Source organism: Myodes glareolus, chromosome 1 (genome assembly GCF_982192425.1).
Source record: "Myodes glareolus chromosome 1, mMyoGla1.1, whole genome shotgun sequence".
In the NCBI taxonomy this organism is placed as follows: domain Eukaryota; kingdom Metazoa; phylum Chordata; class Mammalia; order Rodentia; family Cricetidae; genus Myodes; species Myodes glareolus.
The window spans coordinates 70,938,618-70,963,864 of NC_142026.1; the positions used below are offsets into that span (position 1 = coordinate 70,938,618).

A 25,247-nucleotide genomic window follows, 5' to 3' on the forward strand; every position below is an offset into this window, starting at 1 on the left:
CATACATACTATCTGTTATTTGCTCTCTTAATTATATGACTGACCTTCAACTCACTGCCCCAGCCTGGCATTGACACACTATAGAGACAAGCTAGTGTGCATATTAACAGTCAGAAAAAACGATCAAGATTCTAAGCATCCTTACTACAGAATGTGTAGCAGTTATACTATAGCAAATAAAAACAAATTTAAAGCTGGGTCCAGAGAGCTAGCTCAGCTAACTCTAGAGATCTACCTAGATAGATATCTAAGTACATTTACAGCTCTTGCAGAGGATTTGGTTTGGTTCCCAGCACCCACGGGCCGTCTTCCAACTGCTTCTAACTCTGGTTTCAGAGTATCTAATGCTGTCTTCTGGCCTCTGTGGATACTGTGCCCATGGGATACACATACCAACATACAAACAAGCACTCACACACATAAAATAAAATAAATATATCTTAGTAGCAAAGGATTTTTTTTTAAAGATGAAAGTTAACTCATCAACTGAGAAACACCTGCGTGTTTTTCTTGTGTGTGTCTGCTCATGCGTGTCTTGTCAGATGGCAACTTGGAGTGTTTGCTTTTGTCTTCTGCATTGTTTGCAATGGGCTTGCTTGTTTGCTATGCATGCACTAGGAGAACTGGCCCAGGAGCTCCTGGGGATTCTTCTGCCTCTGTGTCCAGTATTGCAGTAGAAACACTGGGGTTACAGAGACAAGCTAGTGTGCCCAGTTTGACATGGATTCTAGGAATCCGAACCCAGGTCCTCACACTTGCATGGTGTGTACTTTATCCACAGAGACATCTCCCCAGCCTCATTCCTATCAGCTTCAGCTCCCATTACAATGGGAAGAGTCGTCTGCATCACTAATTCAAACGCCCTGATCAAGGAACTCTCCCACATGTGTGCCCAGCGTCTTACCTCTCGGGTGACTCCAGATCCAGTCAGATTGACAGCTAAGGTTATCCTTCATGGAGGGATGAGAAGAATGATGGTGAAAATGCAGATTCTCAGGTTGCTCTCCAACCAGAGAAGGAAAACCGCCCATTCTGCCTTTGCCTTCTACCTAACATCCTGCTTTTATTATTTTTTTTTTGCCAGACAAACTATCCTGTTGTCTGAAGATCTCCCCCTTCCCTGTCTCTCTGTCTCTGTCTTTCTCTCTGTCTGTGTGTGCGTCTGCCTGCCTGATTAGTTTCTGCTCAGTGTGGAATAAAGGCATAGCACCAGGATGAGGATTTTCTCTTAGTGTCCCTGCATTCTTAACTCACTGCAATGTTCAGCACACAGTAGGTGTTTTATAGATATAGTCACGACTCAGGATCCATGAAGGATCTGTTCTAAGACTCCCGAGTATGACTAAACCCACACATCCTCGAGCCTCGTATAGAAAATGATAGTACTGTTTGCATATAGCTCCAACACACAATTTTTATCCCATTTATTACATTTATTAATTTGCATGTATAGATGGTGTCTGCTAGGGGGATGCACACGTGCCCTAGTACACACACAGAGTTGAAGGGGTTTCTTCTCTCCTTTCACCATATGAGACCTGGGGAATGAGCTCAGTTTCTTAAGCTTGGAAGCGAGTACCTTGACTTACTCAGTCATCTTGTCATCCCCACATATATATTTCTGTCAACTCCAGATTAATTCTAGTACCTAGTACCACGTAGGAGCTTTGGAGTAGTAATTACACTGTCTTAGGAAATTCTGGCCTCTCAGAAACATCTGTCCTTTCAGTCCAGATGTGATGTATGTATGTTTGTTTGTTTGTTTGTTTGGATTGAGGCAGAGTCTCACTTTGTAGTCCTAGCTGGCCTTGAACTTGCTTCAAGGGTGGCTTTGAGCTCATAGAGATCTGCTTGCCTCTGCCTGCCAGGTTCTGGGGTTAGAGGTGTGAGTTACTACTCAGTATACCTGGCTTCTGAATGGTTTTGGTGCAAATCTTGTTGAATCTGCAGAATTGGAATCTCTGGCTTGAGAGGTAGAGTGCACCGGGAAAGAGAGACAGTGTCTGTGGAGAGGGCAAAACATTGAGGAGGACTGAGGAGGGATGAATGGCCAGGAAAGGTGCAGGAAGCTGAGATCTGGAATTCCGAATTCAAGCAGGAGGAGAGCTTCTTGATTTATATCAGTGGTTCTCAACCTTCCTAATGCTGCGATCCTTTAATACAGTTCCTCATGTTGTGGTGACCCCAAAAATAAAGTTGTTTTCATTGCTACTTCATACTGTAACTGACGTGAACCATAATAGAAATATTTTTGGTGACAGAGGTTTGTCAGAGGGGTCACAGCCTACAGGTTGAGAAACACTAGTCTACACCCAGAGTCCCCGCAAAGTGCCCGTGAAGTGGGAAGTGAAATCAGAGCTGGTGTAGCTGACTGGGTGAAGACCTTGGTCCAGTGTTCTCAGACACACGGAAACACAAAGCAAATCTCTTCAGTTCAAACATCCATGAGGCTCCGTGAGACTAACGCATGTTATACGATTTGGAATACCCAGCGGGTCCACAAAGACATTTTCAATTACATTTATTTATGCGTGTGCATGCTCGCAAATGACAGGCACAGGCATGGAGGACAGAGTACAACTTTGGGGTGTCAGTTCTCTCCTTCCATCGTGGGGGTCCTGGGATCTTACTCAGGTCAGCAGGCTTGGTGGTAAAATGCCTTTACCAATGAAACTATCTTGCCTCAATCCCCCCCCCCTTTCTATTTTGAGGCAGGGTCTCAGGTAGCTCAGGCTGGCTTCAAACTTGCTATATAGTTGAGTATGACTGTGAACTCTTGAATCTCCCTGTTGCTTCCGCTTGGCTAGTGCTGGAATCATGGGTGTGTTCATTCATGACTTATGCGGTGTTAATGACCAAACCCAGGGCTATCATGCTTGCTGATTGTCATGGCTAGTGTTGTGTGGTCACATCATCTAAGAAGCAAGTATCTTTACTGAAGCATTGTGGGATGCTCCTTCATCTATACTGCGTCCTTATGATAATACCAGTAACTGAGAGTAAATACAAAATTAATATATTAATATAACTAGGCTGGTGTGATGACTTGGCAGGCAAAGGTGCTTGCCACCAAGGCTGCTGAACTGAGTTTGATCCCCATAACCCATATGGTGGAAGGAGAGAACTGACTTCCACAAGCTGCCATCTGACTCCCATAAGCTTGCTGTGGTGCATTAAATAACACATATACTAACGATATACATATATTGTTAGCACACACACACATACGCTAATATAACCATTTACATCATGCACAGTGACATATTGCTGTAGTCCTGGTACATGGAAAACTGGAGCAGGAAAATTGCCTTGCATTTGAGGCCGGCCTGGGCCATATAGCAAGACCCTATCTCAGAAATAAGAGAGACATTATTTCTGCTATTCACTCCTAGCCATTGACTGTGTGGGACAGATAATTGGCTTAATCATAAATGAATAAAGAGACGAACAAATAGCATTTATGTCGCTGCTTTTCTGAGGCAGCTTGAGATTTCTGCCTGGATGGCGGAGGCCCCACACAGAACTTTCCTCTCCCTGCTTTTTTGCAGAGGCCTCGGCTGACAATGCATTTTAATTATATAAAAGTCTGAGGCCAGAGTATCAGGCTCTGCCTCCTTCAGAGCTCTCATCGGGCCGTCTCTGTTTCTATGGAAACCACAGGCAGACAGAGAAGAGGAGGGAGCTGCAACAGGACCAGGGAGAGGGGCAGAGGCTGAAGTACTGTAGGAATTAGACATATATGTGCTCACGCGTGTGTGTGTGTGTGTGTGTGTGTGTGTGTGTGTGTGTGTGTGTGTGGTGTGTGTGTGCATGTGTGCGTGCTTGTGTTTAGGCTCAAAATGCCAGCCTGGATTCCCAGTGGAGATTCTGCAAAGGTTTGAGGTTACTGAAACAAGGGTCTATAGGCCAGTGGCTTGCGCGCCTCTCAACTTCTCATCTATTACGTAGAAGAGGCTCGAAGTCTGTGGGGCTTTGGGGGACACCTAAATAAAGCTGCCAGTGTATGGCTTCAGCCTGGCTGGTTATGGTGCCTCTAGCCTGTTCTCACCGTGGAAGTTGCAGCTTGCTAAACATGTTCCTGGGCTACCTCAGGAACATGTTCCTGGGGCCAGCAAGAGGGCTCAGCACATAAAGGCACTTGCCACCAAGTCTGACAGCCAGAGTTCGATCTCTAGAACCCATATAAGTGGAAGGACGGAGAAGCAAGTCCTGCTGAGCTGTCCCTTGAGTTCCAGACGTATATACTATGCCATGCCCCCCCATACACAAACATACACACAAACACACTAAACATACTTTTTATTTAATGAAAAAGAAGTGCTGTGCTTCTGGAGTTTTCTAAGCCTGTTTCTTCCCGGTGGTATCCTGATCTAAACTTCCTTAAATTACTCAACTACGTCTTGACTCATGTTTTATTACTATTATATTATTACTATTTGTATACAGCCCCTCTAACTGGTCCAGTATAAGTGAATTTCTGTGTGCATATGGAAGCCATCTGATTCATCTCAATAATATGTGGCACATAGTAGGCCCTCAATATAGATAACCTGTTTGGAAGGGGGAAGAAAAGGAAGAATTTGTGTTGCCTCAATGGGAGGGTGGCTTCCTACGGGCTCAGCAAAAGGCCAGTAGAGGGCACCCGTGATCATTCTTAAATATACAAACGGAAAGAAATTGATTGGCAGCGACAGAGAAGGAAAGAACTTTGCGGCTGAAGATTCTGTCTTTTTTCCCGTGGGAGAGGAGAGGGGGACAGTTAGGGGTCTAATCTCTAGTGTGTTGTGTCTCATCTTCTTGGGGGAGACAGAAGTAAATGTTCCCACGCTTGCAGACTTGAAAGCAAAGCTCTTGCCCCTCTGCCCAGCTCCTCGGGATCCTGACTCCCGCTGTCTGCTGTTTTTCCAGGCTTGTGATACCATACAACTTCCATGGGCTTCCCCTGCTCTCAGTGGCAGTGGCAGTCAGAGCCACTGGCTGTTGGCAACTGAGGCACCCTTCCTCCTCACCTGGGTCAAAATCCACGCTGCTGACTAAGGCCTTGGGTGTGTCTCCAAATCCTGTGTTCACCAAACTGTAAGCTCCGTTCCCAGCTTCCCAGCTTTCCAACTACCTCCCCCCATGACTTTGGGGTTGTTAAAGCCCAGTTGAGTGTCTCATGATTTTATACATCGAAGACCGAATGCTCAGTGCCTCCATATGCATTTGGAAAGGAGATATTTATTTATTAAAAATGCCCCCTCCCTTTTTTTGGTTTTTCGAGACAGGATTTCTTTGTAACTTTGGAGCCTGTCTTGGAACTCACTCTGTAGACCAAACTGGCCTCGAACTCACAGAGATCCACCTGCCTCTGCCTCGCGAGTGCTGGATTTAAAGCACCCATTACCACAGTCTGCTCCCCACCCACCCCAAAAAAAACCATTTATTTATTTCTGTACATCAAAATGTCAGGGCTTGTGTGTGCCATGAGGCACACGTGAAAGCCAGGGGACAATCTGAGGGACTGGTGTCTCTTTTACCACAATGTGGGTCCCAGGGATTGAACTCCGGTGGGCAGACTTGGGGGCAAGTGCCTATCTATCTTACTGGTCCATATTTATTCTCAAGGCACGTAGCTCAGAGTGGCCTTGGAATCACAGCAATTCTCTTGCTCCAGTCTTCTGAATGCTGGAATTACAAGCATGGCCGTGCCCTGCTATTAACAGTCTCCAATTCCTTTTGCAATGTGGGAGACTGTGCCCAAGACCTCTCACTGGTGGATTCCAGATAAGCTCCACTGCTGAACTGTGTCCCCAACCCTGGAGACAGGGTCTTTAAAACAAGCAAACAAGCAAACATACCTCCTGTGTTTGTGTGTGTGCATTGCTGTGTGCATTGTTTCACGCATGACAGTATCAATGTGGAGGTCAGAAGATCACTTACAGGAGGAATTAGTTCTCTCCTTCTACCATGTGGGTCCTGGGTCATCAGACTTGGCAACAAGTGCCTTTGATTGCTGAGCCATTTTGCCAGGCCTAGATAGAGCTGTGAGAGATGTGATTAAGGCAAAATGGGCGGGCTGGTCATTCATGCTACGGCAATGGGATTTACAACAGTCAAATTATAAAACTCATTTAGATGCCCATTAGCAGATGAATGGATAAAGAAAGTGTGATGTACAGCGTCGTGTGCCTGGACCCGGTCTCCCGCAGTGAAGTATTATTTAGCCAGAAAGCAGAATAAAATGGTATCATTTGCAGGAAAATAAATGGAGCTCATCACATTAAATAAATAAGCCCGACTCAGAAAGATAAATATTATATGTTCTCTCTCAAACACGGAACTAAATCTCACCACATTGATGACAAGAGAGAAGACAGGAAACGCGCGAGAGAAAAGAGGTGAGAAGGGACCGGACTGTGGCTGGGATGGAGGGCCTTGAGCGGCACACAACGACGGGTATGGAAATGTGACGAAACCTCCATTTAGTTAGTTCTTTCTCGGGGTAAGATCTCACCTTGCAGCCCACTGTCCTGAGTTATCTAATCCAAAATGCCCTGGAACCCATAATGATCTTTCTTGCTTCAGCCTCCTGGGTGCAGAAATTACAGGCAAGAGCTACTACATGAAATCTACTGTTTCGTATGCCGAGTATGAGAGCTACACGGATGGCTCAGTGATGAAGGGTGCTTGCTGCTTTTCCCTAGGACACGAGTACAGTTCCCAGCATCCACGCCAGTGGTTCCCCACAGCCTGGATCTGGAAACACCGCTAAATATGCCTTTTTTTCAGATTGGGAAATTGAGACACAGATTTTAAAGATTTGTCCTTTGGAGGCTGGAGAGATGGCCCCATTAATAAAGTATTTACTTTGTATGCGAAAGACCTGAGTTTGTTCCCCAAGAGTAGACTGGCCAGGGACTCACTCTGAAGCTAAGAATGACCTTGAACTCTGGGTTTTTTGGTCTGCCTCTCCCAAGTGTTGAGATTATAGGTATGCCCTAACCAATCCTGGTTTGTGCAGTGCTGGGAACTGAAGAGCATCTCACCCCTACCTTCCCCTCCTGATTTCATACATTCTTTTCTCCCGTCTGAACACACTGAGTGCATCTGGTGCTCTCTATCAGAGCATCGTGGGTGTAGGAGCCACTGGAGGAAGTATGCGCAGCCTCTCAGGGGCCATCTCTGGAGAAAACTCCCTCCCTCTCAGTCATCATTCATCAATTGCTTCTCAGACGGGGACCTTCGTGTTTTACGTTTATTTATTGAGCATGTGTATGGGGCGGGTGTGTGTTCACTATGTGGCGGTCAGAGGACAGCTTGTAGGAATCGATTCCTACCATGTGCCCTTACTGCTCATAAAAATATTTTTAAATTTGAAGTTTTCTTTCTTTCTCTTTCTTTTTTCCTTCCTTCCTTCCTTCCTTCCTTCCTTCCTTCCTTCCTTCCATTTCTTTCTGTCTTCCTTCTTCCCTCCCTTCCTTCTTTGTACCACTCTTATTTCTGGATGTGTTGTCTCTCACTGATCCTGAGGCAGATTCGGGTAGGCTGGCTGGTCACTGAGCTTCAGGCCAGTGATACTGTCTCTGTCCTCTCAGTACTAGCCACCATGCCACGCTTTCATGTGCGCTCTAGGAGCCCAAACTCAGGTTCTCCTACTTTTACAGTGGGCCCTTTACCTACTGAGTGAGCTGCGACCCCACCCCCAGCATCCCGCAGCCCTCTGTGTCTTTGATTCGAAGTGTTCAATGAAGCTCCTGGCTGTGAATGTTCCCAGAACTAGACTGGAGTCTGAGGAACGCATGAGCAGTAGACAGACACTCAGTGTGTTGCTGTAGCCTCCGTCTTTGTTGATACAAGCTATAATAGACCTGGGCAGTAGTGATTACTTTCTGAATGCGAACTGCCTTGGTTCAAACACCAGCTCTATACAAGAGCTTTATCTTTAAGGGATGGATACGGTAACATTTCGGGATGAAATCAGCTCCTGTCCTTGAGGTTTGCTGGCTGGCCAGTCTAGTAGTGGACACGGACACACACACGGGGGTGGGGGGAGGAGAGAGAGAGAGAGAGAGAGAGAGAGAGAGGAACAGAAGCAATGAGAGGAGTGTGATGGTTTACTTAATAATAGGTTGAGACACAGGGTTAAATAAATCACGGTTTACAAGTTTACAAGGGAGGTGAATTTGGCTATTTTCTGTACTCTGGTGTTCTCCAACTTGGATGGCAATGTCCTCCACCTCACAGATGGAGAGCAAAGTCTTATTTCTAAACTGTGAATACAACCATCTTATTCTCCTGATTTTTTTTAAAAGTTAATTTAAGTAGTTTCATTTTCTGTGTCTGGGGGTTTTGCCTGCATGTGTGTCTGCTGGAGGAGGCTGTCAGGTCCCCTGGACTTTAGCTACAGGTAGTTGTGGGTGCTAGAAACTGGACCTGGATCCTCTGGAAGAACAACCAATGCTCTTAGCTACAGAGTCATCTCTCCAGCTCCCTTTAAAGAGGTTTTTTTTAAAATCATACTGTGCTCACTTCGGCAGCACATGTACTAAAATTGGAACAATACAGAGAAGATTAGCATGGCCCCTGCGCAAGGATGACACGCAAATTCGTGAAGCGTTCCATATTTTCTTTCTTTCTTTCTTTCTTTCTTTCTTTTTTTGCATTGGGGGCTGTAAAAGAATGTTTATCATGTTTTTTTATTTTATTTTTTTTGTTTTTTTGCTTCAGTGACTTTAGGACAAATTAAAAGTCCTAAACTTTGAAAAAAATCATATTTACTTATCTGTGTGTGGTGTGTGTGTGTCCTGCTGAATGTATAGTGATCAGAGGATTAATTTTGGTTAATTTTGGGAGTTAGTTCTCTCTTTCTACTCACTACACAGGTTCTCGAGCTACAATCCAGATCATCAGGCTTGTGTCAGGGCCCCTACGGCTGAATCATTTGGTTAGCCCTATTCTTATTTTATTTTTGTGTGTTTATGTATAGTCTGTGTGTGTGTGTGTGTGTCTGTCTGTCTGTCTGAGAGTGCACATGTTCCATGGCATGCATGAAGGGATCAGAGTACAATTTTGTTTTGTCTTTAATATATATGTTTACTAGTTTCTTGGATTTTGTACAGCATGTTTTGATAATATGGCCTTCTCCCCCGACTACTCCCAGATCCAGCTCTCCTTCCCTACCCACCCAACTATGTACCCTTTGCTTTTTTAAACCCATCAAGTTCATTTTGTGCATATTCGTACGGGATATTCTTGGAGAAGGGGTGTGGGCATGGAGTCCCACCCCTGGCTGAAGAGCTACTGGCAATGTCCAGTTGTCGGGAGAAGCGTCAGTTATGTTGAAAAGTATAGCCCCTGCTAACAATTGTGGGGAGTCAGTTCTCTCCTTCTTTCGTGGAACCTGGGGATCAAACTCAGGTCAGAGGCTCGCTTGCACGGCAAGCATGTTTTATCTCAGAGCCATCTTGCTGGCCCTTAGCCCCTCATTACAAAACCCCACTGTCTCCTAGAAGGAAAGTTGAAAGATGTAAATCTCGAGAAATTCCCATTGCACCCAGGGCTACGAATGCTTATCAGCTTCGTGCAAAGAAAATGAAATATTGATAAACTTGTGATTACATCTTGGGCTCCCGCGGCTGCAGGCTTCCTCCCGTGAGGAGCCGTGCTCACGGATATCTTCCTTTGGGGAAGTGTTTTTATTACATAGTAATTGTGGGTGATGACTGTGACATCTTCGAAGTCACCAGACGTACATTCTGAGCAGGCTGCCGAGAGGAATGCTTCACACGGCAATTCCCAAACCAGCATTTGTTGATTCTGAGCGCAGCCTACGTGTAATTGGGATTTTTTGTACTCTGTCTCTTTGGGTATATCCAAAGAGCTGTCAGCGTTGTGATTTCTCTGGAGACACAGACAACAAACGTGTTCCTCATCTTTTGAGACAAACAAGTTCTATAGTGCAAACCTTGAAGATCACGTTTCCCAGGGGCGGACATACCTAAGCCATTTGTCACTGGGTCAGTTTTCCCTGCAGCTAATCCCCCCTCAACAGCTGCGCTGGCCGCTGCGCTATGTCAAACTGCTTTTGACTGGCCTGGGGCCTCTGCTGGCAGGCCAGCAACAGGGGACAGAGATGACCGCCCTGCTCAGCAGCAGCTGCAGACCTGTTGGTGACAGGAACGCCGTTGATCGATCATCACGGTCATGGGTGAGGTTGGTCACCCGTGAAAGCAGCAGCTCCCACCTTCCTGGAGCAATTCTGAGAAGTTGCTTTGACCTGAAGGAGGGGGCCGGGAGATTGGGTGGGAAAGAGGATTGCCTGAGACAGTCCGGCTGCCTGCCAGCTTTCCCCACAGCAAATGATCCCACCCACCATGGTGGGCTTAGGGCATAGGCACAGGTTTCCCTGAAGTCAGAGAAGGAGTCCAGCTGATGTTCTGTGGAGAGAGCCCTGGGGCTTTGGCTACCATTAGAAGGTGTTTTACCAAGACACAGCAAAAAAATAAATAAACACAAAATCCAAGGTCCACCAGATTCTGGTATCAAGAATGGCTCCTGGGTGGGGCCTTCTTTTTTATTGTTATTTTAAAGTTACTGCACAAAATAATGAATTTCATTACAGCATTTTAATACATATGTCATTGCACTTGGCTTAGCCACTCTCTGGTTACCCCTCCCTGCCTGCCTCGGCCCTCTTCCGCCACGACTGTTTTTCCTTCAGAGAGTTTCCTTTCTGCTTTCTCTTACACACCACACACAACACACACACACACACACACACACACACACACACACATGTACACACACAGTATTGTGTAGGAGTTTCCTCCAAGGTTAAAATCTTCCATGTTGGAGGGAATCACCACAAGACACAGAATGTTCTACGGGGAAGGAAAGCACTACTCTGCGGGAAGCTTGTTCAGCCCAGGAAGTAAGCAACTAAAAGGCAGCAAGAAGTCACTGAAAATAACGAGATTCACGAGGCCCCTCCCTCCCCCCAAGCAGGTTTGAGCAGTGAGGACTGCTGAGAGACACTCTCAGGCCAGCTGAGTTGCCTGGAAGAAGAAGAGACTAGCGGAGCTACCCAGAAAAGACACCGGCTAAGGGGCTGAGCTGCCTGTAGGCTGTGTAGCGCACTCCAGGCTCCCCGCTTTGATGAGCGGTCCTCATCCTGGGGTAGGGTCTGATGCTGCAGCTGTGGCCGGGTCATTCCTGCTCCTGTAACTAACCCCTCCCTCATACTCCTGTGAGTAGCCCCACTATAACTCACGGATTCACCAAATGAGACTTTGCTGGTATCCCTACTTTTGTATACCCTTAGCTCCCTATCTGGGGTGAAGAGGCATCTGTCACATCTCTCCAAGAATAGTGTCACACAACACATATACATACACATATACATGCATACACACGTATATATAAGCATGCACAAACGCATAAGCATACACATACACACATACATAAACATATACATACACATACACATATACACATATATACAAATACATCCAAACACATATAAACACATGTACAGATACATATATGTATACAGATACATATATAAACACACATATAAACCCATATTTACACTCGTATGTCCACATGCATATATATACATGCACATATATATATGCATAGACACGTTCACACATATACAGACACACATACACACATATACACACACATATACATATATACATACACACAAATACGTATGCAAACTCACACATATGCACATATACATACATGTATGCATACACATATGCATACATATACACATACATATACATAAGAACACACACATATATACACACATATACATCCATGAAGGCACACATGTACATGTACTCACCTATATGCATACACATATATAGACAAGCACATACGCATATACATATATACAATTACACACGTAAGTACATATACAAACACAAGCACCCACATGTGGATATATATTTAAATATAGATTCCTGCGGCTTATAAGAACAGTTCTCTCAGCAGCTCCTCCCAGATGGCCTTAATCACCAATCACTCTGTCAGCAAGAGTGAGGAATTCTTCAGTAAGTCTTTTTCTCCCACGTTGGCAAGCGAGTCACCCAGCTGTTGGGGTCTCCCTTCCTCTGTTCAGATATGGGTAGGGACGATGCCTTCTCCCTGGGTCTTCTGCAGGCTGTGTGCCGTCATGTGACAGAGAGCTGTGGATTTCAGAGTGAGAGAGGGGGTGTGAGTGTGTGCGAGTTAGGGAGGCAGACGCTGGCCCTGTATCTGAAGGATGCCTGTATTCTAGGGACCCTTGCTCTCCTGTGGCAGAAGGCTTGGTCAGCCTTAGGAAGGCTCCACGCTGTCAGAGATTGTTAATGTGTCTTGTCCTCTTCCTCAAAGTTTGTATATGGAGGGTTGGACTCCAAAGTGATCTCTCTGGAGAGAGCTCTTTAAAGGAGGCAAACTAAAATTTAAGGAGATCACAGGTGGGCCCACTGGGACTTTCTTTGGAAGAGCAGGAAAAGATACTGGGTTAACACTTTAAAAAAAAAAAGATTTATTTATTTATTAAGTATACAATGCTCCATCTACACAGTATTCTATCTGCATGCGTGCCTGCATGCCAGAAGGCATCAGGTCTCATTATAGATGGTTGTGAGCCACCATATGGTTGCTGAGAACTGAACTCAGGACCTCTGTAAGAAGAGGCAGTGTTCTTAACCTCTGAGCGATCTCACCAGTCAATACTTTTTTAAAAAGAGAGTTATTTTACTTTTAATTGTATGTGTGTGTATGTATGTGCATGTCAGAATGTGCGTGTGTGCAGAAGAGGTTTTTGGATCCCCTGATGAGGATGCTGGGAACTGAGCCCAGGTCCTCTGCAAGAGCAGCAAGTGCTCTTAGCTGCCCACCAAGCCACCTCTCCCCTAGATCAGTTCTTGATTTTCCTGGATTCCCTTCTTTCCCTCCTTCTTCCCCTTCCTTCCTTCCTTCTCCTTCCACCATGTGAGGACAACCGCAAGCCTGGAAGAGAGCCCTCACCAGGAGCCAATATCTGCAGGCACCTCTAGCCTTGACTCTCAGTCTCCAAAATGGTGGGGAAAAATCAGTTTCTGTTGTTCAAGTCACCTACGCTGCCATTTTGTTATGGAACTCGGGGCTGATGAGTGAGGGGACTCTCTCCTTTAGTGTCTCTGTTGTGTTCCTGGCCAGGGGGCTTCTGGGCCTTGCCTGGGAGCTGTCTGAGGTCAGAGAGCACTCTGTCCTGTAGCTAGTGAAAGAGGAATGGGACAAAGAGCGTTTCTCCCCCACACCCCCACATACACTTTCATTCCTGCAGACTGAGGCTAGCTAGTGGTCTTGTCTGGAATGTGAATGGTTTATCAATATGCGGCTCGAAATAAGAACTCGGATACTCAAGGAAACAGGATGTAAGGCGCACATTCCATGCAGGCTGCAGATATAGAATAAAGAATTCTTATCTCGGGGATTTGGGGTGAAAGATTCCTTCTGAGGGTGCATGCCCCAAAGACATGGCTGAACATAAATCCTTAAATGTTTGTTTTTTTCGAAGTTCAAAGATGGGTACTTTACAATAGAACAGCCACATGCGGGGTGGGAGGGGGACGCCTGTGAAGTTTGCTCTGAGGGGGTGGCAGCCACAGATAGCAGGGCCAGAGAGACGCGCATCTTAGAAGGACGAGCCTTTGAAGCTGCGGGTGTGTTTGAGATCAAGCAAACATCTGATCTGCTTTTTCATTCTCCCTTTCTTTCTTGTAAGATTTATTCCTTTTGCTTGGTGAGGGTGAGCAAGCGGATCCCCACACTGCATGAGGGGAGGTCAGAGGCCAACTTTCAGGAGTCAGGGTTCTGCTTCCACTGGACAAAGATAGGATCTCTCTGTCGTTTGTGTAGCCGCACTGTGCTGCAGACAGCCCCTTCGGCTGTTTCCCCCCATCTCTGTCTTCCATCCTGATGTGGGAATGCTGGGATTTACACAAGTGAGATACCACATTTAGCCTTTTCGCATGGGTGCTGGGAATTCAGCTGGGTTGTTAGTGCTGCGTGCAAGTGCTTTTAAACGCTGAGTCGTTATGTTGGCCCACACTCTTTTCTTTATTACTCTAAATATTTTTCTGTTTTATTTTTAAGCGTGCGTGCGTGTGTGTGTGTGTGTGTGTGTGTGTGTATACATGAGTGCAGTGCCTGTGGAAGCCAAAGGAGTCAGATTCTCTGGAGCTGAAGTTAAGGCAGTTGTGAGCATCCTGATTGTAGGAACTGGGAATTTGAATCCTGTAAAAGGGTGATAGATTCTCTACCCATCGAACCATCTCTCCAGCCCTCCTCTCCTGCCCTTAGACTTTGAAATAAGACTTCTCTTTCTTTCTTTCCCTCCTTCCCCCCTTCTCTCTCTCTCTCTGTCTCTCTCTAAGATAACAAAGCCTCTTGTCTTCCAGTGTGTTCTGGAGCTCCCTGTGTAGCCAAGGATTATCCTTCTGTTTCTACTGCCCAGTCCCTTACAGGCCCGTGTCACCATGCCTAGTTTATGTGGTGCTCAGGATCTGCCCCAGGACTTGATGTGTGAGTGACGGTATGGAATGTGTACCCGAGTGTCTTGCCTGTATGTATGTCTGTGCACCATGTGTGTACCTGGTGCCTGCAGAAGTTAGAAGAGGGCACCAGGTCCCCTGGAACTGGAGCTACAAATGGTTGTGAGCCACCACATGGATACTGGGAAATGAACTTGAGGCCTCCGGAAAAAGTAGCCAGTGTTTTAAAGCATCGACTCTCCAGCCTTAACAATTGGGCTTTGATATACTATCTTACTATTTTGTATGTGTTAAATCTAAAATTCTAAATTACGTTGGTTTCCAGATTTGATGTTACAAATGCTCATGGGAAGCCAGCATGGCTTCCCAAGGAAGGTAAAGTCAGAAGATGGAAAATCAAAACACAGCAACAGGAATCAGAATCAGCTGAAACTCGATCTCCAAGAGAAGTGGAGACATCTGGCAATATCTGGAGACAGGTTTAATTGCCATACAAGAGGAACTTGTGAGCTAAAAGGATGGCTTGGGGTAAAGGGGCTTGTTCCCAAGACTTGAGTTCTGTACCTTGGACCCATATGATGGAAGGAGAGCCAACTCCTGCAAATTGTCCCCTGTCTTATACATGTGGGTATGAACACACACACACACTCTCATACACACATGCTCTAAAAATGTAATAAAATAAAAACTACTGGTAAGGAGAGGCAGGGACTGACAGTTTCCTCCCACAAATCCCATACACTCACTCACAAAGCAAAGAATTCTCCAGTGCTGAATGTCCACAGTGCAAGACAAGAGAGGCCCTGGGCCAGATGGCATCACCTGCGGAAGATCCAACTGAAGCTCTCCTCTGTCGTAAAAGTAGAGAAAAAGGAAATTATGTTATTTGCAATAAAATGGATGGTCGGGGCTAGAGAAACGGCTCCAGTGGTTAAGAACACTTGTTGCTCTTGCAAAAGACCTTGGTTTGGCTTCCACTATCCGCATGGTGGCTCACAACTGTCTGCCACTCCAGTTCCAGGGGGCCCAACACCCTCTTCTGACCTCTTGCACTAAGCATGCATGTAGTACATAGACATGCATGCAGTCAGAACATTCGTACGTGTAAAATTAATCAATCTTTTTGGAAGGAAAATAAATGGATTGAATTGAAGGTTGTCGTATGACTTAAAAATTAAGCCAGACTCACAAACACAATATTACGTATTTTATCTTGTATGTGGAACCTAGTAGATATGTATCCCACATGCACACACTCATATTTGAAGGTAGAACAGAGACTATTTGCTTTTTAATATCGTGTGTATCAGTTTCTGCCTCTAAAGTTCAAAGATCAGAGTGGAAGAAGAGGAAGGAAAGACCCTGTTCCCGAGGAGCTGGAAGCTTGCTGTGAGATTTGTGTCTCCTACAAATGTTAGAGTGGCCACACCCACGAAGTCTCACCAACATGGCTGCTTGCACAAGACCTGAAAACTGATGACACCAATGGCTATGCTTACAGGGAAGGCGCAAAACCCGTAGGGCCTCAAACCGAGACAAAGAGCTCCAGGCAACTGGGGAATGTGGAGAGCAGGATCAATGGTCTTTCTCAAGGGAGGGCGCCCTAGTGAGACAATGTACCTGCAGGTAACATCACATAAACCAAAAGGGTGTATTTATGTATCTAGGAATGCACATACACATACATGTAACAGCAATTAAAGAAAATGTGGCCATGAATTTGAGAGGAAAAGGGGGGCTGCATGGGAGAGGTTGGAGAAAGGGGAAGATGAGAAATGATGCAATTATAAATTAAGAATAAAAATGGTCTAAATCAACTGTGTGTGTAGGGGTGTGCGTGTATGTGTGTGTGTGAGTCCATTCGTGTGCACACACGAGGAAGCCAAAGGATGTGGGAGGTGCTGCTCTATTCTCTCCGTTGTGTCCTTTCTGGCGGGATCTCTCACTAAACCCAGAGCTCAGCTGACAGCCAGCAAGCCCTAGTGATCTCCCTATCTCTGCTTTCATAGATACACACATGACCACACCTGTCTTTTTTTTTAAATGTGGGTTCTAGAAATCTGAAGTCAGGCTCTTATTGGGTTGTAAGCACCCTTACCCCCCAGTTATCTCCTCAGACCCCCGTTTTTGTATTTTGAGACAAGGTGTCATATAGCTTAGACTGGTCTTGAACTCACTATGTAGGTGAGGTTGACCTTGAACTCTTGATTCTCCTTCCACCTCCCAAGAGCTCTGCTATAAAGGAAGAGAAAGGAGACTAGAGGGAAAAGGGAGGGGAAAGGGGACATGAAATGGTAATGGGAAGTCAACATAGTCAAAGCACACGAAATGTCATTGTAGAACCCATTTGCACAATGAATTTGTACAAAGAACACATTTATACAATAAATGCACTCTCATTTTGAAAAAAATTACAGAAAAGCTTAGGAAGTATCATGGGGTTGTTGGCAGCACTTCGGTACCAAATAGGCTGGGGATGTGAATCAGTGGGTGAAGGATTTGCCTCTCAAGGGGATGTCTGTCTATAGCCCCAGTGCTCTCGCAGTGAAATGCCTAGATCCGGTGCCAGCAAGTTTGGCACGTGCAGTGATGAGCCACGAAGACATCCCGTCTCAAACAAGACAGAGGGTGAGGGCCAGCATCTCAGGCTGTCCTCAGACCTCCACACGTGTGCTGCACACACGGCACCAGGACTCACATCTGTGAACACCAGCTCACACACGCATGTGCACACACCTATACAAACCATCCACGCATCTTGCACGTACACCTACATATAAACATTAACAAAATAAGATGAAATGGTTAGAGAGTGTTACACGGAACTGTTGGACGCACCCTGATGCGTATAACAAGTTCTTTTTGGATGAAGTCGGGGGAGAACTGTCTAGAGGCTGAAGCTGTTATGGGAAACTCTGCTATCTGAAATGCTGAACCAGCTGCTGGGACCTCCCAGCAGTGCAATCAGCCTGCATTCTGGGAAACCTCTGGGCAGAGACGGGAAGGAGGTGAGAAAACAGGCCCGGAGTCAGATATGACAACTCAGGCTGTTGGTGGCAGCAGAGATGCCAACTGGAGTGTACAGCATCTGCAAATGTCCAGATGTGGGAAGCTGGAGGCAGAGACGACAGGATTTAGGCTTCAGAGAGAAACACGGAAAGAGAATTAGCTCTCAATTTTTATCCCAACGTTGTGGGTAACGAGTTCTCATGGGGAGGAGAAGAGGGGGGCATGGCTGGGAGCAGGTTGCACTTAGCTGTTGAAGTCTGATCTGTTGGCAGAAAGGACTAGGATGTTGGCCATGAGGACTTAGAGCTGAGAGCAGCAGACACGAGTGACTAGATCAGGCAAGGGTAGCCTTTGCTGTCCCCTGCCCCCAAGGAACCTCATTCTTCTAAGTAAATCTTATTTTCACTTAGTCTTGCCTTTTCTTTTCACCTTTCTCCAGTGGTGGGGCCGGAACCCAGGCACTCACACAGGGTAAGCAGGCGAGCCAGTCTATGGTCGACGACACCTGTTGTTCTCTTGAAATAGTTTGACGTGGTAGTGAGGGGTAAACCTGGTTTCTTGTGCAGCCAAGACAAGGACTTTACCACTGAGCCATGGCTCAGGCTTTTGTTTTGAGATAAGATCTTACTTGGCTGCCCAGGCTGGCCTTGAACTTACTCTGTAGTCTAGTTAAGTCTTTTTAAATTTAATTTGTTATTATTATTATTATTATTATTATTATTGCTGTTGGTGGTATTGTGGGTGGTGATGGTGGTGGTGGTGGTAGTGGTGTGTGTGTGTGTGTGTGTGTGTGTGTGTGTACAAATGCCACACAGCACATGTGGAGGTCAGAGGACAACTTTTGGAAGCTGACTTTCTCCCTTCTTCCCTGTGGGTCCCGGGGAGTTGAACTCAGGCAGCTGGTTTGGCAGCAGGCCTTGTTATCCACTGACCCATCTTGTCAGTCCCAAGGGAACTCTGGAGCGTGCAATCTTCCTGTCTTAGCCTTGAAAGCAGTTGGGGTTGCAGGCCTATGCCACAAACACAAGATTTAAAAGAAATGTAAAACAACCCGGGACTAGGGGCGTGACTCGCTGGGTAAAGAGAACGCTGTGCAAGGACGGGGGCCTGCGTTTGGATCCTTAGCCCCCACTCAGAAGGTCAGCACGGAAGCCCACGCCTGTAACTCGAGGACTGCGCGCAGGGTGGTGGGGGAAGGAGTATGGATTGGCAGGCCCAAGGGGCTCACTGGGTGGACTGAATGCTGAAAAAGCTCCAGTTCGGGATGAGCCCCTCTCTCAACAAAACAAGGCAGAGAATCGATGGAAGACATCCCAACACGAATGCTGGCCTCCACTTGTGCCCACAAGGAGTCACACACACAAGTACCCCACCACAGAAAATGAGAAGACACACGGAGAACCCACAATGAGCACAATGCCAAACTCTTCTCCAGAAACAGAACAAATACCGCCTGACAAATCGTACCTCCCTAGCCTCTCCTACTGCCGACCCCATCCCCAGCTAACATTCGCTCTCTTGGCTGAGATTTTTAGTGCAGTGTTTGTCTGACGGGCGGGCGCAGGAGGCCCTCGGTGGGAGCCCAGCACCATGGTGTTAAACGGCTGTAATTTCAGCACTATGTAAAGGCAGTCTGGAAAAAAGAGACCTTGTCTCAATAAAGTAAATTAAATAAAGCAAAAACAAACCCACAAAATGTTATTATTTCACCTTTGGTTATTTTCCCTGAGTTAAAAAATAAAAATGACATTTTAAAAAATCTTTCATTTAGCTGTTATTTGTCTGTGTTGCTGAGATGTTTATACCTTTTAAAATTTTGCACCCTGTTGGAGGCTGCACCCCACTCCCCCTCATCCTGGCCCTGCTGAACGTGAACAGACGGAAGGAACCTGTCCAAGTGAGAGGAAGCTAGCGGTTAGAACATTCACACAATGCTGCGTGGCCACGTGGACCCTCGGGCCTCCAGAATTCCGTGGGGTTTCCAGTGAGCTAGGGGCGGTGTTGGATCGTAAGCAGGATGTACATCCAAGAGATGGAGGCAGAACATTGCTTTCTTGCAGACATGTGGGAGGCAGTCCCTTCCAAGATATGAGGGAAAAAAAAGCGTACTTAATACTAACCATCTGTTTGGCGAAGTATACGAGCTCTTGCTGCTTCTAACCAGTTTTTCCTCTACCGTTTAGAGCCGATCAGGCCACAGTATTATTTTCAAAGGGGAGTAGTACTCCCCCATCCTGAAGACCGTTCACAGTACCATCCATCCATCCACTGTGTCTATTTATCTACCTGTCTGTCTAGTCATGCAATTAAAGCATTACTTTATTCGGTTTATTTTTTATTTATTTTTATTTATTTATTTATTATTGATTTTTCGAGACAGGGTTTCTCTGTCTAACAGTCCTGGCTGTCCTGGAACTTGCTTTGTAGATCAGGTTGGCCTCGAACTCACAGAGATCCAAGTGTTGGGATTAAAGGCATTGTGCCACCACTGCCCCACTCATTTATTTGGTTTATTATTATTGTTATTATTATTATTATTTTATTTTCAGAGCCTTACTATATAGCTCTGGGTGGCCTGGAACTCGCTACATAGACCAGGCTGGCTTCAGATTCATTGAGAACTACCTGCCTCTGTCTCCCAAGCGCTGAGATTAAGGCCATGAGCCACAATGGTTGGATTGGTTTTAATTAAATATATAGATGTGTGTGTCAAGGAGGCCAGAAGAGGTTATTACTCCTCTGGAGTGAGAGTTACAGGGAGCTGTGAGCGACTGGATATGGGTGCTGAGAACCGAACTCAGGTTCTCGGGAAGAGCAGTACTAACACTTAGTCACTGAGCTGTCTTCTCGGTTCTTGCTTTTTAAAAACATTTTTATTTTTACCTATTTAAATTAATTTAAAAATTATTTTTATTAATTTTGATTTATTCATTTACTTATTTTTTGGTTTTTCAAGACACATTTTCTCTGTATAGCCCTGGCTGTCCTGGAACTCATTCTGAAGACCAGGTTCATCTGGAACTCATAGAGACCCACCTGCCTTCCAAGCTCTAGGATAAAGGTTTGTGCCATCACCTCCCAGTTTAAGAACTCTTTTGATGAATACCTTGTACCAGTATTTAAACACATTTAAGATTCTTTGGGAGGGGCTGGAGAGAAATCTCAGTAGTTAAGAACACTGGCTGCTCTTCAGAGGTCTTGGGTTTGATTCCCAGCATCCAAATGGCAGCTCACTACCATATTTAACTCCAGTTCCAGAGGATCTGACTCCTTCCTCTGGCCTCCCTGGGCATCAGACACACACATGGTGCATAGACATGCATGCAAACAGAACACCTGTATGCATGAATCTTTACAAATTTTAAAAATTAAGTTCTTATCTAAGGTCATAGAACATTCCATTTGCAGATTGTCAATAATTTCACAGGTCAATCTCCCGATGAGTTTATATTATATCTCCTTACACAAAAATTAAAATCATACTGGGGACATGGTGGAGGTCCCTGGCACTCTTATCTCATTTGCTCTTACACCCCAATCTTGTCCTGACTTTTGGACAAACTCTCAGATTGGAATTGCATACTCAAGATTTTTTCTTTTTTCTTTCTTCCTTTTTTTTTGAGATAAGATAACAACCTTAACTGTCCTGGAACACGCTCTGTAGACCAGGCTGGCCTCAAACTCACAGAGATTCACCTGCTTCTGCCTCCAGAGTGCTGGTTTAAAGGCATGAGCCATCTCTGTAAACACCATCCTAAACAAGGGCACCAAAGCAGGAATGGAGGATGGGGGATGGATTTTAAGGAGTAAGGAAGTTGAGTCTAAGGAATATGTTGATCCTCAATAGGAGAAGATTCGGTAAGTAAGGAGAAAGAAATGCTTCTGAGGGTTGGATGGTGGTCCTCACCCCCAAATTCACCTACAACCTCAGGTGTGATGTTACTTGGAATGTTACTGAGGGCTGAGAGATGGTTCAGTGGGCCAGTGTGCCTGCTACCAAGCCTGTGAGCCAAGTTTGATCTGGGGGACCCACGTGGAAAAAGAAAGAAACTTGCCAAAGTTTTCCTTAATCTCCATTTGTAAGTCATGGCACACATGCATGTGTGCATTCACACACACGGTGAATAGAATTGAGATATTTGTAAACAGAAGTCTTTGCACGATGAGGAAGGCTGTCACCCTGCAGAAGGTGGGCTCTGGATCTAAGGGGGTTTCCTGCAGGAAATCCAAAAAGACACAATCAAAGGCAAAGCCCCCGAAAGTGAAGACTGAGCTTGGATTAAGGCATCTTTGCGCAGAGGAATGCCAAACATTGCTGGCAACAGACAGAAGCCTGGGAGAAAGAGAGGGGAATTCATCTTCAGAGCCAGAGGAAACTAGCATTGTAGATGCTGACTTCAGAGTCCCAGTCTCTGAAATGGAGGAAAATAGCTTTCTGTCATCTAACATCACACAATTTGAGATCGTTTGTTATAGCAACCACGGGGAACTAATTGGAAGACACTCCCTTAGACAATTACAGTAGCATCCCCCGTAATCAGGTGATACTGGATCTGAGTCTCGGCTCTTCGGTTTGCTGCCTGTGTGACTCAGAGCAATTTTGAAACGTCTACTTTTCCATCTGTGTGAAGAGAATGAGAAGATTTTAACCTTAGTAGACACTAGATAATAGACTTTTGGTCTCTCTCTCTCTCTCTCTCTCTCTCTCTCTCTCTCTCTCTCTCTGTGTGTGTGTGTGTGTGTGTGTGTGTATCTACACACTTGCACATATGTGCCATAGGTCACATGTATACTAAAGTTCCTAGGATGACCCAACTTCATCTTATTTTTGAGACAGGGTTTCACAATGTAACCATGGCTAGCCTAGAACTTGCTATATAGACATGGCTGATCTTGAACTCACAGAGATCCATGCGCCTCTGCCTCTTGGGTGCTTATATTAAAGACATGCATGGCCACACATACTTTTTAATAGTTGAACTTTGGAGGAATATACACATTCAAGTTGTTGCTAAATTCTTTCCATCAGAGCCAGAGCAGTGGTTCAGTGGGTAAAGGCATCTTCCACCAAGATGATCCCCAGAACCCACATGGTAGAAGGAGAGAACCTATATGTTGTCTTATAACCCCCAAATGTGAACCACTTCATGCTTATGCCCATACATGTCTAGGCACACACATGAACAACAACAACAAAAAAAGGAGTAAAACTTTCTAAACAATTCTTGCCACCGTAAGCATTTCCCCTCTCATGGTTCAGTTCCAGTTCTGAGTGTATGAGGATAGTCCAATCCGCAGTGTCATATGTAACTGATGAGGGTCCCATGAGATGCTAGGGGAGCTGGACGATCCAATTCCTATTGCCTAGAGACACCACAGCCGTCTACCATCAGGACGCTCCTCACAGTCTGATAGCACTGACTTGATGGGAAGGGAAGGATGAATGCTGAGTGGTCTCCCAGTGGACTCTGATGCCTTCGGTCAGGGAAGGTAGTGAGTGGAGCAGGGTGGAGACAGCGGAAAAGAGGAAACGTCTACTGTGGTATTTACCTGGTGCGAGTTAGTCTGGGGGAAGGAGTATGAAATTACGGTTCAGTCGGAAAGGCGATCAGACGTTAACCCCACGCTGACATTAACATTCAGGGGACTGGGGAGACAGCTCAGCGTTGAACACTTGCCATGCAGGCATAGGTAATAGATTTCAGATCCCCAGAAGTTCACATATCTGCAGGGTGGGCGAGGCAGCCCCTCTGAGACAGGGGATCCTCAGAACTGCTGGCAAGTGAAAGTGACGTTACTCACATGTGTGAGCTCTGGTTTGATTGACAGATCTTGCCTCAGTGAATAAAGTGGAAGTGTGATGGGGGATGATTTCAACCTCAGGCCTCCACATAGGCATGCATACGCTTGCATGTGCACCTCACACACATGGACCCACACACCTACAAAAATATTTTTATCTACGTGCACGCACATTACACTCAGGAGAAAATGAAAAAGAAATTACAATGAATCAGATGTCCCAGATGGAAGAAATTTTTGGTAGTTTCTGTGAAATTTCACACCAGGATCAAGGAGGAGGGCATGAGGGAGGAGAAAGAAAGGAGAGAGGAGAGAGAGAAAGAGAGAGAGAGAGAGAGAGGCAAAGAGAGAGAGAGAGAGGCAAAGAGAGAGAGAGAGAGAGAATATGGACTGGGGGCAGAGAGAGGCCCAGTTCAAAGGACCTTGTTGAGGTAAGATGCCAGCTCCCCAAGGAAGGCTGCAGGTGATTCTTATGCCATTGAGGGTTTTAGAGAAGGGTTCCTGAGCTGCAGTCTCGTGGTGTGATGGAGGTGGGATGTGTTTAAAGAATCTCCGAACCCCTGTGCTGTGACGGGTCCAGGCTGAGGGACAAGCACATTCTAGCTGAAGACATTGGTACTAAATAATCACCAGTTATTTTATCACCCCTTTATTTTCTGGGGCTACAGAACTTTTACCACTAAGATCGGGAATGTTCCAGAGAAATCAAGACAACTTAGTCACCCCAGTATCAAAGCACAGAGTGTCCCAGTGAGACTTCGGGAACTGGGGTTGGGCCATACACAGACTATGTTGTCTTTGTTATTTTAAATGTTGTTGTTTTTAAAAGTTTTATTTTACTTTCAATTGGCAAATAATAATTGCATTTATGGCTTACTATAGGTGCAGATTTTGTTTTCAAAACTTACATTTATTTCATGTACAGTTGTGTGTGTTCGTGTGTGTGTGTGTGTGTGTGTGTGTGTGTGACTACTGTTGTCTACAATTTCTGAGGAAGCCAGACTGTACAGGAAAGAAGGGGAAACTGTGCTAGGAACTGGTGAGATGGCTCAGTGGGTAAAGGTGCCCTCTACCAAGACAGATGACGTTAGTTGGATCGCCAGGACCCACATGACATGGGAGGAGAGAACCAACTCCCAAAGGTTGCCCCCTGACTTCCATACACTAAATAAAATTAAATTAAGTAAATAAAATTAAAAATAAATAAATGCATGGGAAAAAAATCTTCTGCTTAGTTCTTCCGAGGTTGCTGGGGCTGCATTCATGCATAGGAGGAAACCATACAAGTTTCATTAATTTTACACATACGAGAGGGTGACGGCTGAAGCAGGCCTTTATATTTTTCAGACAAAGAGCAATATTTTTGGGAAGGAACGACAAGACGGATGGGTCTCTGACTGAGGGAGTTAACTCCAGGCTGTCGCTAGGAGATATATGGGGCCGTCAGGCCGAGGGGAGATAAGGGCTACTTCAGAGTGTTTACACAGGTTCAGGCAGCCCCAGTCACCGGCCTGTGGTGATCAAGGCTCCCTCTCAGGCTTGGTGTGTGAAAGGATCTTTATGGCCTGTGCTCCTGGGAAAGGCAGGCTGAATGGCCCTTCCCATGTCTACAGTTCCTCAGGCGGTTTCAGCCTGAAACAGTGGACAGACCAATGTGGCGTATTTTGAGATGGATCTGTCTTTAGTCTATATCTTGGCTTTTGTAAATAATGCTCTGGTGGTTCTGGACGGACATATATCTCTTCTGCATGGTGATTTTACTTCTTGGGAAAACCTATCCTGAAAAATGTTTCTAAACACAAATCTCCCTGTATGGTGGTGAGTGGGCTTGGATGTCCACTCTCTCTGTGGCTGTTAACCAGGTTGGGTTTCCACCTGGGCGGGACCGATATTCAACTCTGTGAGTGCCCTCCCAGTCCCTTG

The 25,247-nt window shown here is 45.7% G+C and overlaps 1 protein-coding gene and 1 non-coding gene across 2 annotated transcripts in view; one reads left to right on the plus strand and one right to left on the minus strand.

Moving 5' to 3' along the window:
• LOC125395562 (ubiquitin carboxyl-terminal hydrolase 29-like) overlaps window positions 1-25,247 on the minus strand; it is a 221,556-nt gene that overhangs the window by 34,982 nt on the left and 161,327 nt on the right. The window lies entirely within an intron of this gene.
• LOC148123448 (U6 spliceosomal RNA) lies at window positions 8,504-8,610 on the plus strand. The gene has a single exon (XR_015734850.1). It is a non-coding gene; the product is annotated as a U6 spliceosomal RNA (small nuclear RNA).